This window comes from Stenella coeruleoalba (genome assembly GCF_951394435.1).
Source record: "Stenella coeruleoalba genome assembly, chromosome: 6".
NCBI classification, from domain to species: Eukaryota; Metazoa; Chordata; class Mammalia; order Artiodactyla; family Delphinidae; genus Stenella; species Stenella coeruleoalba.
The window spans coordinates 31612746-31625698 of NC_137151.1; the positions used below are offsets into that span (position 1 = coordinate 31612746).

General features: G+C 43.9%; 1 long non-coding RNA gene across 5 annotated transcripts in view; it reads left to right on the forward strand.

The window, feature by feature from the left end:
- Window positions 1-12953, forward strand: part of LOC307188209 — a 1799555-nt gene that overhangs the window by 1542712 nt on the left and 243890 nt on the right. Inside the window, exon 5 of one of the 5 annotated variants that reach the window (XR_013828835.1) lies at window positions 6318-6373. The exons of 3 other annotated variants lie outside the window; for them this stretch is intronic. This is a non-coding gene — a long non-coding RNA (uncharacterized lncRNA). Of the gene's footprint in view, window positions 1-3160; window positions 3205-6317; window positions 6374-12953 lie in introns of those variants that run through there. One more of the 5 variants, XR_013828836.1, reaches the window with a different exon arrangement.

Consider the following 12953-nt stretch of genomic DNA (forward strand, 5'->3'; position numbering starts at 1 on the left):
CAGTTAGAATCATCATACCTGAATCCACTCATTGTGCTGCTAAGGGCCTGATGACATAGATTTCATTGCTGAGTGATATTGCTTTGTAAGTGAATACCACAACTTCTTTATCCGTTTTTCACTTTCTGCGATGTTGAACTTGTACTGCAAACGAGGTTCTTGTAACAGAGCCGTTCCAAACTTTGGGGTGGCTGTGTCTTTTTGATTTTAATTTCCCTAAGCTATAGGACCATAAGTGGAAGTGCCCTAGGTTCTGTTGCTTTGTTTTTTAGATGTTTCAGGAAACACCATACACTTCTCCCGAGTGTCTGTTGGCAATTTACATCCCGCCCATCAGCATAACAAGGCTCCCAGTTCTCCATGGCCTGTCCTGCCTTTCTGGATTTTACACTTTTTTCAGATGGCCCTTTTGACCGGGGGGAAGTGAGACTTCATTGTAGTGCAGATTTCCTTTGCAAGCTTGCTTGGTTGGCCAAAAAGGGCGTATGCGTTTTTTCCTGAATATATTCAGGAAAAAACGCATACGCCCTTTTTGGCCAAGTGCATCATTGTGGACGTTCTGCCTCTTTTCCTATGCTTTCAATGCAATTCCAGTCTACCTCCTGAAATCGGTTTCCTGCAATTCTGCCCCGCTTTCAAGTCCTCTTGGCAGCCTTACTTCAGTCTATTTTTGGACGATAGCTGTCATTTATAACTCTGCAGGTTTTTGAATTACAGTGCCCCTGAGCTCCTTTCTTCAACTCGCTTTCTTGTGACCTGGCCGCAACACCGCAGGATGGCTTCAGGCCCTAATCTGGTTCCGGTACGGCACGCTGAGCCTTTGGTTATTTCCTCTTCCTGGTGGGAAATGAGAGTTAAATTTGCCCGTCCAGACACCTCCAGCTAGCCTCTCATTGGTTCTCGCTATTCCTGTTCATCTTCCGCAGAAATTGCAAACTGGGCCAAACAGGAGGTTAAAGGCGCTGACTCTCCAAGTGGGGAGAGTGTTAGTAAAGCGTCTGGAATGTTGCACCCGAGTACCAGGGGAGGAAAACTGAGACATATTTGAACACGTCTCCCGTTCACATGGTTGATCATACTTGGGTTCCACATGCATGTTTTAGCTGAAGGAAGAATACCTTAAACCTGGAGAGTTGAGACCCGTGTAATGGGTACCATGCAATATGACTTCAAAGGGTCTTCATTTGCTCACCGAACCTCTCCAATCCTATCACTGCTGCGTTTATGCCCCTGTACACATGCTTGATTCTCTTTCGGAGACATAGCAATCCATAGGTTTTAAGATACTTACTAGTCAGGCACATTCTTAGGCGTTTAATATGCGGTGTTGAGTCCATTTCGTTGAGCAAGGAGTAGCTCTTGTCTATTCCATATTTGGCTTAAGGAACTTTATCTGTGCTCATTTCAATCTCTGGTTTTATGCAGCACCCCAACTCACCTTTACCCTTAAGCAAGCATAAGTTGGTTTTCTAAATTTGAGACCCTGTTCTGTTCTGTAATTCAGTTCCTGTGTAGCCAAGTTTCCATTCCGTGTATTACTGATATCTTATGATGTTTCTTTTTCTGTGTGACTTACTTCAGTTAGAATCATCATACCTGAATCCACTCATTGTGCTGCTAAGGGCCTGATGACACAGATTTCATTGCTGAGTGATATTGCTTTGTAAGTAAATACCACAACTTCTTTATCCATTTTCCACTTTCTGCGATGTTGAACTTGTACTGTAAACGAGGTTCTTGTAAACAGAGGCGTCCCAAACTTTAGGGTGGCTGTGTCTTTTTGATTTTAATTTCCCTAAGCTATAGGACCATAAGTGGCAGTGCACTAGGCCCTGTTGCTTTGTTTTTTAGATGTTTCAGGAAACACCATACACTTCTCCCGAGTGTCTGTTGGCAATTTACATCCCGCCCATCAGCATAACAAGGCTCCCAGTTCTCCATGGCCTGTCCTGCCTTTCTGGATTTTACACTTTTTTCAGATGGCCCTTTTGACCGGGGGGAAGTGAGACTTCATTGTAGTGCAGATTTCCTTTGCAAGCCTGCTTGGTTGGCCAAAAAGTGCGTATGCGTTTTTTCCTGAATATATTCAGGAAAAAACGCATACGCCCTTTTTGGCCAAGTGCATCATTGTGGACGTTCTGCCTCTTTTCCTATGCTTTCAATGCAATTCCAGTCTACCTCCTGAAATCGGTTTCCTGCAATTCTGCCCCGCTTTCAAGTCCTCTTGGCAGCCTTACTTCAGTCTATTTTTGGACGATAGCTGTCATTTATAACTCTGCAGGTTTGTGAATTACAGTGCCCCTGAGCTCCTTTCTTCAACTCGCTTTCTTGTGACCTGGCCGCAACACCGCATGATGGCTTCAGGCCCTAATCTGGTTCCGGCACTGCACGCTGAGCCTTTGGTTATTTCCTCTTCCTGGTGGGAAATGAGAGTTAAATTTGCCCGTCCAGACACCTCCAGCTAGTCTCTCATTGGTTCTCGCTATTCCTGTTTATCTTCCGCAGAAATTGCAAACTGGGCCAAACAGGAGGTTAAAGGCGCTGACTCTCCAAGTGGGGAGAGTGTTAGTAAAGCGTCTGGAATGTTGCACCCGAGTACCAGGGGAGGAAAACTGAGACATATTTGAACACGTCTCCCGTTCACATGGTTGATCATACTTGGGTTCCACATGCATGTTTTAGCTGAAGGAAGAATACCTTAAACCTGGAGAGTTAAGACCCGTGTAATGGGTACCATGCAATATGACTTCAAAGGGTCTTCATTTGCTCACCGAACCTCTCCAATCCTATCACTGCTGCGTTTATGCCCCTGTACACATGCTTGATTCTCTTTCGGAGACATAGCAATCCATAGGTTTTAAGATACTTACAAGTCAGGTACATTCTTAGGCGTTTAATATGCGGTGTTGAGTCCATTTCGTTGAGCAAGGAGTAGCTCTTGTCTATTCCATATTTGGCTTAAGGAACTTTATCTGTGCTCATTTCAATCTCTGGTTTTATGCAGCACCCCAACTCACCTTTACCCTTAAGCAAGCATAAGTTGGTTTTCTAAATTTGAGACCCTGTTCTGTTCTGTAATTCAGTTCCTGTGTAGCCAAGTTTCCATTCCGTGTATTACTGATATCTTATGATGTTTCTTTTTCTGTGTGACTTATTTCAGTTAGAATCATCATACCTGAATCCGCTCATTGTGCTGCTAAGGGCCTGATGACATAGATTTCATTGCTGAGTGATATTGCTTTGTAAGTGAATACCACAACTTCTTTATCCGTTTTTCACTTTCTGCGATGTTGAACTTGTACTGCAAACGAGGTTCTTGTAACAGAGCCGTTCCAAACTTTGGGGTGGCTGTGTCTTTTTGATTTTAATTTCCCTAAGCTATAGGACCATAAGTGGAAGTGCCCTAGGTTCTGTTGCTTTGTTTTTTAGATGTTTCAGGAAACACCATACACTTCTCCCGAGTGTCTGTTGGCAATTTACATCCCGCACATCAGCATAACAAGGCTCCCAGTTCTCCATGGCCTGTCCTGCCTTTCTGGATTTTACACTTTTTTCAGATGGCCCTTTTGACCGGGGGGAAGTGAGACTTCATTGTAGTGCAGATTTCCTTTGCAAGCTTGCTTGGTTGGCCAAAAAGGGCGTATGCGTTTTTTCCTGAATATATTCAGGAAAAAACGCATACGCCCTTTTTGGCCAAGTGCATCATTGTGGACGTTCTGCCTCTTTTCCTATGCTTTCAATGCAATTCCAGTCTACCTCCTGAAATCGGTTTCCTGCAATTCTGCCCCGCTTTCAAGTCCTCTTGGCAGCCTTACTTCAGTCTATTTTTGGACGATAGCTGTCATTTATAACTCTGCAGGTTTTTGAATTACAGTGCCCCTGAGCTCCTTTCTTCAACTCGCTTTCTTGTGACCTGGCCGCAACACCGCAGGATGGCTTCAGGCCCTAATCTGGTTCCGGTACGGCACGCTGAGCCTTTGGTTATTTCCTCTTCCTGGTGGGAAATGAGAGTTAAATTTGCCCGTCCAGACACCTCCAGCTAGCCTCTCATTGGTTCTCGCTATTCCTGTTCATCTTCCGCAGAAATTGCAAACTGGGCCAAACAGGAGGTTAAAGGCGCTGACTCTCCAAGTGGGGAGAGTGTTAGTAAAGCGTCTGGAATGTTGCACCCGAGTACCAGGGGAGGAAAACTGAGACATATTTGAACACGTCTCCCGTTCACATGGTTGATCATACTTGGGTTCCACATGCATGTTTTAGCTGAAGGAAGAATACCTTAAACCTGGAGAGTTGAGACCCGTGTAATGGGTACCATGCAATATGACTTCAAAGGGTCTTCATTTGCTCACCGAACCTCTCCAATCCTATCACTGCTGCGTTTATGCCCCTGTACACATGCTTGATTCTCTTTCGGAGACATAGCAATCCATAGGTTTTAAGATACTTACTAGTCAGGCACATTCTTAGGCGTTTAATATGCGGTGTTGAGTCCATTTCGTTGAGCAAGGAGTAGCTCTTGTCTATACCATATTTGACTTAAGGAACTTTATCTGTGCTCATTTCAATCTCTGGTTTTATGCAGCACCCCAACTCACCTTTACCCTTAAGCAAGCATAAGTTGGTTTTCTAAATTTGAGACCCTGTTCTGTTCTGTAATTCAGTTCCTGTGTAGCCAAGTTTACATTCCGTGTATTACTGATATCTTATGATGTTTCTTTTTCTGTGTGACTTACTTCAGTTAGAATCATCATACCTGAATCCACTCATTGTGCTGCTAAGGGCCTGATGACACAGATTTCATTGCTGAGTGATATTGCTTTGTAAGTAAATACCACAACTTCTTTATCCATTTTCCACTTTCTGCGATGTTGAACTTGTACTCTAAACGAGGTTCTTGTAAACAGAGGCGTCCCAAACTTTAGGGTGGCTGTGTCTTTTTGATTTTAATTTCCCTAAGCTATAGGACCATAAGTGGCAGTGCACTAGGCTCTGTTGCTTTGTTTTTTAGATGTTTCAGGAAACACCATACACTTCTCCCGAGTGTCTGTTGGCAATTTACATCCCGCCCATCAGCATAACAAGGCTCCCAGTTCTCCATGGCCTGTCCTGCCTTTCTGGTTTTTACACTTTTTTCAGATGGCCCTTTTGACCGGGGGGAAGTGAGACTTCATTGTAGTGCAGATTTCCTTTGCAAGCTTGCTTGGTTGGCCAAAAAGTGCGTATGCGTTTTTTCCTGAATATATTCAGGAAAAAACGCATACGCCCTTTTTGGCCAAGTGCATCATTGTGGACGTTCTGCCTCTTTTCCTATGCTTTCAATGCAATTCCAGTCTACCTCCTGAAATCGGTTTCCTGCAATTCTGCCCCGCTTTCAAGTCCTCTTGGCAGCCTTACTTCAGTCTATTTTTGGACGATAGCTGTCATTTATAACTCTGCAGGTTTGTGAATTACAGTGCCCCTGAGCTCCTTTCTTCAACTTGCTTTCTTTTGAGCTGGCCGCAACACCGCAGGATGGCTTCAGGCCCTAATCTGGTTCCGGCACGGCACGCTGAGCCTTTGGTTATTTCCTCTTCCTGGTGGGAAATGAGAGTTAAATTTGCCCGTCCAGACACCTCCAGCTAGTCTCTCATTGGTTCTCGCTATTCCTGTTCATCTTCCGCAGAAATTGCAAACTGGGCCAAACAGGAGGTTAAAGGCGCTGACTCTCCAAGTGGGGAGAGTGTTAGTAAAGCGTCTGGAATGTTGCACCCGAGTACCAGGGGAGGAAAACTGAGACATATTTGAACACGTCTCCCGTTCACATGGTTGATCATACTTGGGTTCCACATGCATGTTTTAGCTGAAGGAAGAATACCTTAAACCTGGAGAGTTAAGACCCGTGTAATGGGTACCATGCAATATGACTTCAAAGGGTCTTCATTTGCTCACCGAACCTCTCCAATCCTATCACTGCTGCGTTTATGCCCCTGTACACATGCTTGATTCTCTTTCGGAGACATAGCAATCCATAGGTTTTAAGATACTTACTAGTCAGGTACATTCTTAGGCGCTTAATATGCGGTGTTGAGTCCATTTCGTTGAGCAAGGAGTAGCTCTTGTCTATTCCATATTTGACTTAAGGAACTTTATCTGTGCTCATTTCAATCTCTGGTTTTATGCAGCACCCCAACTCACCTTTCCCCTTAAGCAAGCATAAGTTGGTTTTCTAAATTTGAGACCCTGTTCTGTTCTGTAATTCAGTTCCTGTGTAGCCAAGTTTACATTCCGTGTATTACTGATATCTTATGATGTTTCTTTTTCTGTGTGACTTACTTCAGGTAGAATCATCATACCTGAATCCACTCATTGTGCTGCTAAGGGCCTGATGACACAGATTTCATTGCTGAGTGATATTGCTTTGTAACTAAATACCACAACTTCTTTATCCATTTTTCACTTTCTGCGATGTTGAACTTGTACTGTAAACGAGGTTCTTGTAAACAGAGCCGTTCCAAACTTTGGGGTGGCTGTGTCTTTTTGATTTTAATTTCCCTAAGCTATAGGACCATAAGTGGAAGTGCACTAGGTTCTGTTGCTTTGTTTTTTAGATGTTTCAGGAAACACCATACACTTCTCCCGAGTGGTTGTTGGCAATTTACATCCCGCCCATCAGCATAACAAGGCTCCCTGTTCTCCATGGCCTGTCCTGCCTTTCTGGATTTTACACTTTTTTCAGATGGCCCTTTTGACCGGGGGGAAGTGAGACTTCATTGTAGTGCAGATTTCCTTTGCAAGCTTGCTTGGTTGGCCAAAAAGGGCGTATGCGTTTTTTCCTGAATATATTCAGGAAAAAACGCATACGCCCTTTTTGGCCAAGTGCATCATTGTGGACGTTCTGCCTCTTTTCCTATGCTTTCAATGCAATTCCAGTCTACCTCCTGAAATCGGTTTCCTGCAATTCTGCCCCTATTTCAAGTCCTCTTGGCAGCCTTACTTCAGTCTATTTTTGGACGATACCTGTCATTTATAACTCTGCAGGTTTGTGAATTACAGTGCCCCTGAGCTCCTTTCTTCAACTCGCTTTCTTTTGAGCTGGCCGCAACACTGCAGGATGACTTCAGGCCCTAATCTGGTTCCGGTATGGCACGCTGAGCCTTTGGTTATTTCCTCTTCCTGGTGGGAAATGAGAGTTAAATTTGCCCGTCCAGACACCTCCAGCTAGCCTCTCATTGGCTCTCACTATTCCTGTTCATCTTCCGCAGAAATTGCAAACTGGGCCAAACAGGAGGTTAAAGGGACTGACTCTCCAAGTGGGGAGAGTGTTAGTAAAGCGTCTGGAATGTTGCACCCGAGTACCAGGGGAGGAAAACTGAGACATATTTGAACACGTCTCCAGATCACATGGTTGATCATACTTGGGTTCCACATGCATGTTTTAGCTGAAGGAAGAATACCTTAAACCTTGGTAGTTGAAACCCGTGGAATGGGTACCATGCAATATGACTTCAAAGGGTCTTCATTTGCTCACCGAACCTCTCCAATCCTATCACTGCTGCGTTTATGCCCCTGTACACATGCTTGATTCTCTTTCGGAGACATAGCAATCCATAGGTTTTAAGATACTTACTAGTCAGGTACATTCTTAGGCGTTTAATATGCGGTGTTGAGTCCATTTCGTTGAGCAAGGAGTAGCTCTTGTCTATTCCATATTTGGCTTAAGGAACTTTATCTGTGCTCATTTCAATCTCTGGTTTTATGCAGCACCCCAACTCACCTTTACCCTTAAGCAAGCATAAGTTGGTTTTCTAAATTTGAGACCCTGTTCTGTTCTGTAATTCAGTTCCTCTGGAGCCAAGTTTCCATTCCGTGTATTACTGATATCTTATGATGTTTCTTTTTCTGTGTGACTTATTTCAGTTAGAATCATCATACCTGAATCCACTCATTGTGCTGCTAAGGGCCTGATGACATAGATTTCATTGCTGAGTGATATTGCTTTGTAAGTGAATACCACAACTTCTTTATCCATTTTTCACTTTCTGCGATGTTGAACTTGTACTGTAAACGAGGTTCTTGTAAACAGAGCCGTTCCAAACTTTGGGGTGGCTGTGTCTTTTTGATTTTAATTTCCCTAAGCTATAGGACCATAAGTGGAAGTGCCCTAGGCTCTGTTGCTTTGTTTTTTAGATGTTTCAGGAAACACCATACACTTCTCCCGAGTGGTTGTTGGCAATTTACATCCCGCCCATCAGCATAACAAGGCTCCCAGTTCTCCATGGCCTGTCCTGCCTTTCTGGTTTTAACACTTTTTTCAGATGGCCCTTTTGACCGGGGGGAAGTGAGACTTCATTGTAGTGCAGATTTCCTTTGCAAGCTTGCTTGGTTGGCCAAAAAGGGCGTATGCGTTTTTTCCTGAATATATTCAGGAAAAAACGCATACGCCCTTTTTGGCCAAGTGCATCATTGTGGACGTTCTGCCTCTTTTCCTATGCTTTCAATGCAATTCCAGTCTACCTCCTGAAATCGGTTTCCTGCAATTCTGCCCCGCTTTCAAGTCCTCTTGGCAGCCTTACTTCAGTCTATTTTTGGACGATAGCTGTCATTTATAACTCTGCAGGTTTGTGAATTACAGTGCCCCTGAGCTCCTTTCTTCAACTCGCTTTCTTGTGACCTGGCCGCAACACCGCAGGATGGCTTCAGGCCCTAATCTGGTTCCGGCCCGGCATGCTGAGCCTTTGGTTAATTCCTCTTCCTGGTGGGAAATGAGAGTTAAATTTGGCCGTCCAGACACCTCCAGGTAGTCTCTCATTGGTTCTCGCTATTCCTGTTCATCTTCCGCAGAAATTGCAAACTGGGCCAAACAGGAGGTTAAAGGGACTGACTCTCCAAGAGGGGAGAGTGTTAGTAAAGCGTCTGGAATGTTGCACCCGAGTACCAGGGGAGGAAAACTGAGACATATTTGAACACGTCTCCCGATCACATGGTTGATCATACTCTAGGTTCCACATGCATGTTTTAGCTGAAGGAAGAATACCTTAAACCTGGGTAGTTGAAACCCGTGGAATGGGTACCATGCAATATGACTTCAAAGGGTCTTCATTTGCTCACCGAACCTCTCCAATCCTATCACTGCTGCGTTTATGCCCCTGTACACATGCTTGATTCTCTTTTGGAGACATAGCAATCCATAGGTTTTACGATACTTACTAGTCAGGTACATTCTTAGGCGTTTAATATGCGGTGTTGAGTCCATTTCGTTGAGCAAGGAGTAGCTCTTGTCTATTCCATATTTGACTTAAGGAACTTTATTTGTGCTCATTTCAATCTCTGGTTTTATGCAGCACCCCAACTCACCTTTACCCTTAAGCAAGCATAAGTTGGTTTCCTAATTTGAGACGCTGTTCTGTTCTGTAATTCAGTTCCTGTGTAGCCAAGTTTCCATTCCGTGTATTACTGATATCTTATGATGTTTCTTTTTCTGTGTGACTTATTTCAGTTAGAATCATCATACCTGAATCCACTCATTGTGCTGCTAAGGGCCTGATGACATAGATTTCATTGCTGAGTGATATTGCTTTGTAAGTAAATACCACAACTTCTTTATCCATTTTTCACTTTCTGCGATGTTGAACTTGTACTGTAAACGAGGTTCTTGTAAACAGAGGCGTCCTAAATTTTGGGGTGGCTGTGTCTTTTTGATTTTAATTTCCCTAAGCTATAGGACCATAAGTGGAAGTGCCCTAGGCTCTGTTGCTTTGTTTTTTAGATGTTTCAGGAAACACCATACACTTCTCCCGAGTGTCTGTTGGCAATTTACATCCCGCCCATCAGCATAACAAGGCTCCCAGTTCTCCATGGCCTGTCCTGCCTTTCTGGATTTTACACTTTTTTCAGATGGCCCTTTTGACCGGGGGGAAGTGAGACTTCATTGTAGTGCAGATTTCCTTTGCAAGCTTGCTTGGTTGGCCAAAAAGGGCGTATGCGTTTTTTCCTGAATATATTCAGGAAAAAACGCATACGCCCTTTTTGGCCAAGTGCATCATTGTGGACGTTCTGCCTCTTTTCCTATGCTTTCAATGCAATTCCAGTCTACCTCCTGAAATCGGTTTCCCGCAATTCTGCCCCGCTTTCAAGTCCTCTTGGCAGCCTTACTTCAGTCTATTTTTGGACGATAGCTGTCATTTATAAGTCTGCAGGTTTGTGAATTACAGTGCCCCTGAGCTCCTTTCTTCAACTCGCTTTCTTGTGACCTGGCCGCAACACCACAGGATGTCTTCAGGCCCTAAACTGTTTCCGGCCCGGCATGCTGAGCCTTTGGTTAATTCCTCTTCCTGGTGGGAAATGAGAGTTAAATTTGCCCGACCAGACACCTCCAGCTAGCCTCTCATTGGTTCTCGCTATTCCTGTTCATCTTCCGCAGAAATTGCAAACTGGGCCAAACAGGAGGTTAAAGGGACTGACTCTCCAAGTGGGGAGAGTGTTAGTAAAGCGTCTGGAATGTTGCACCCGAGTACCAGGGGAGGAAAACTGAGACATATTTGAACACGTCTCCCGATCACATGGTTGATCATACTCTAGGTTCCACATGCATGTTTTAGCTGAAGGAAGAATACCTTAAACCTGGGTAGTTGAAACCCGTGGAATGGGTACCATGCAATATGACTTCAAAGGGTCTTCATTTGCTCACCGAACCTATCCAATCCTATCACTGCTGCGTTTATGCCCCTGTACACATGCTTGATTCTCTTTTGGAGACATAGCAATCCATAGGTTTTAAGATACTTACTAGTCAGGTACATTCTTAGGCGTTTAATATGGGGTGTTGAGTCCATTTCGTTGAGCAAGGAGTAGCTCTTGTCTATTCCATATTTGGCTTAAGGAACTTTATCTGTGCTCATTTCAATCTCTGGTTTTATGCAGCACCCCAACTCACCTTTACCCTTAAGTAAGGATAAGTTGGTTTTCTAAATTTGAGACCCTGTTCTGTTCTGTAATTCAGTTCCTGTGTAGCCAAGTTTACATTCCGTGTATTACTGATATCTTATGATGTTTCTTTTTCTGTGTGACTTATTTCAGTTAGAATCATCATACCTGAATCCACTCATTGTGCTGCTAAGGGCCTGATGACACAGATTTCATTGCTGAGTGATATTGCTTTGTAAGTGAATACCACAACTTCTTTATCCATTTTTCACTTTCTGCGATGTTGAACTTGTACTGTAAACGAGGTTCTTGTAAACAGAGCCGTTCCAAACATTGGGGTGGCTGTGTCTTTTTGATTTTAATTTCCCTAAGCTATAGGACCATAAGTGGAAGTGCCCTAGGTTCTGTTGCTTTGTTTTTTAGATGTTTCAGGAAACACCATACACTTCTCCCGAGTGGTTGTTGGCAATTTACATCCCGCCCATCAGCATAACAAGGCTCCCAGTTCTCCATGGCCTGTCCTGCCTTTCTGGATTTTACACTTTTTTCAGATGGCCCTTTTGACCGGGGGGAAGTGAGACTTCATTGTAGTGCAGATTTCCTTTGCAAGCTTGCTTGGTTGGCCAAAAAGGGCGTATGCGTCTTTTCCTGAATATATTCAGGAAAAAACGCATACGCCCTTTTTGGCCAAGTGCATCATTGTGGACGTTCTGCCTCTTTTCCTATGCTTTCAATGCAATTCCAGTCTACCTCCTGAAATCGGTTTCCCGCAATTCTGCCCCGCTTTCAAGTCCTCTTGGCAGCCTTACTTCAGTCTATTTTTGGACGATAGCTGTCATTTATAAGTCTGCAGGTTTGTGAATTACAGTGCCCCTGAGCTCCTTTCTTCAACTCGCTTTCTTGTGACCTGGCCGCAACACCACAGGATGTCTTCAGGCCCTAAACTGTTTCCGGCCCGGCATGCTGAGCCTTTGGTTAATTCCTCTTCCTGGTGGGAAATGAGAGTTAAATTTGCCCGACCAGACACCTCCAGCTAGCCTCTCATTGGTTCTCGCTATTCCTGTTCATCTTCCGCAGAAATTGCAAACTGGGCCAAACAGGAGGTTAAAGGGACTGACTCTCCAAGTGGGGAGAGTGTTAGTAAAGCGTCTGGAATGTTGCACCCGAGTACCAGGGGAGGAAAACTGAGACATATTTGAACACGTCTCCCGATCACATGGTTGATCATACTCTAGGTTCCACATGCATGTTTTAGCTGAAGGAAGAATACCTTAAACCTGGGTAGTTGAAACCCGTGGAATGGGTACCATGCAATATGACTTCAAAGGGTCTTCATTTGCTCACCGAACCTATCCAATCCTATCACTGCTGCGTTTATGCCCCTGTACACATGCTTGATTCTCTTTTGGAGACATAGCAATCCATAGGTTTTAAGATACTTACTAGTCAGGTACATTCTTAGGCGTTTAATATGGGGTGTTGAGTCCATTTCGTTGAGCAAGGAGTAGCTCTTGTCTATTCCATATTTGGCTTAAGGAACTTTATCTGTGCTCATTTCAATCTCTGGTTTTATGCAGCACCCCAACTCACCTTTACCCTTAAGTAAGGATAAGTTGGTTTTCTAAATTTGAGACCCTGTTCTGTTCTGTAATTCAGTTCCTGTGTAGCCAAGTTTACATTCCGTGTATTACTGATATCTTATGATGTTTCTTTTTCTGTGTGACTTATTTCAGTTAGAATCATCATACCTGAATCCACTCATTGTGCTGCTAAGGGCCTGATGACACAGATTTCATTGCTGAGTGATATTGCTTTGTAAGTGAATACCACAACTTCTTTATCCATTTTTCACTTTCTGCGATGTTGAACTTGTACTGTAAACGAGGTTCTTGTAAACAGAGCCGTTCCAAACATTGGGGTGGCTGTGTCTTTTTGATTTTAATTTCCCTAAGCTATAGGACCATAAGTGGAAGTGCCCTAGGTTCTGTTGCTTTGTTTTTTAGATGTTTCAGGAAACACCATACACTTCTCCCGAGTGGTTGTTGGCAATT